Source organism: Schistocerca serialis, chromosome 1 (assembly GCF_023864345.2).
Source record: "Schistocerca serialis cubense isolate TAMUIC-IGC-003099 chromosome 1, iqSchSeri2.2, whole genome shotgun sequence".
Lineage (NCBI taxonomy): Eukaryota > Metazoa > Arthropoda > Insecta > Orthoptera > Acrididae > Schistocerca > Schistocerca serialis.
The window spans coordinates 97,790,171-97,790,751 of record NC_064638.1 but is presented as its reverse complement, the minus strand read 5'-3'; positions in this window follow the sequence as shown (position 1 = coordinate 97,790,751).

The following is a 581-nucleotide window of genomic DNA, read 5'->3' as shown; positions in this document are numbered from 1 at the left end:
CCGTAATGTTCTCACATGTATTGGCAATGCGCTGGCGCATATTGTCAGGCGTTGTCGGTGGATCACAATAGCAAATATCCTTCAACTTTCCCCACAGAAAGAAATCCGGGGACGTCAGATGTGGTGAACGTGCGGGCCATGGTATGGTGCTTCGACGACCAATCCACCTGTCAGGAAATATTCTATTCAATACCGCTTCAACCGCACGCGAGCTAATGGATGTCTGGCACATAGCTCGCGGATGATGTTGGAAGTACATCGCCATTCTGTCATGCAGTGAAACATCTTGTAGTAACATCGGTAGAACATTACGTAGGAAATCAGCATACACTGCACCATTTAGATTGCCATCGATAAAATGGGGGCAATTATTGTTCCTCCCATAATGCCGCACCATACATTAACCAGCCAAGGTCGCTGATGTTCCACTTGTCGCAACCATCGTGGATTTTCCGTTGCCCAATAGTGCACATTATGCCGGTTTACGTTATCCCTCTTGGTGAATGACGCTTCGTCGCTAAATAGAACACGTGCAGAAAATCTGTCATCGTCCCGTAATTTCTGTTGTGCCCAGTGGCAGA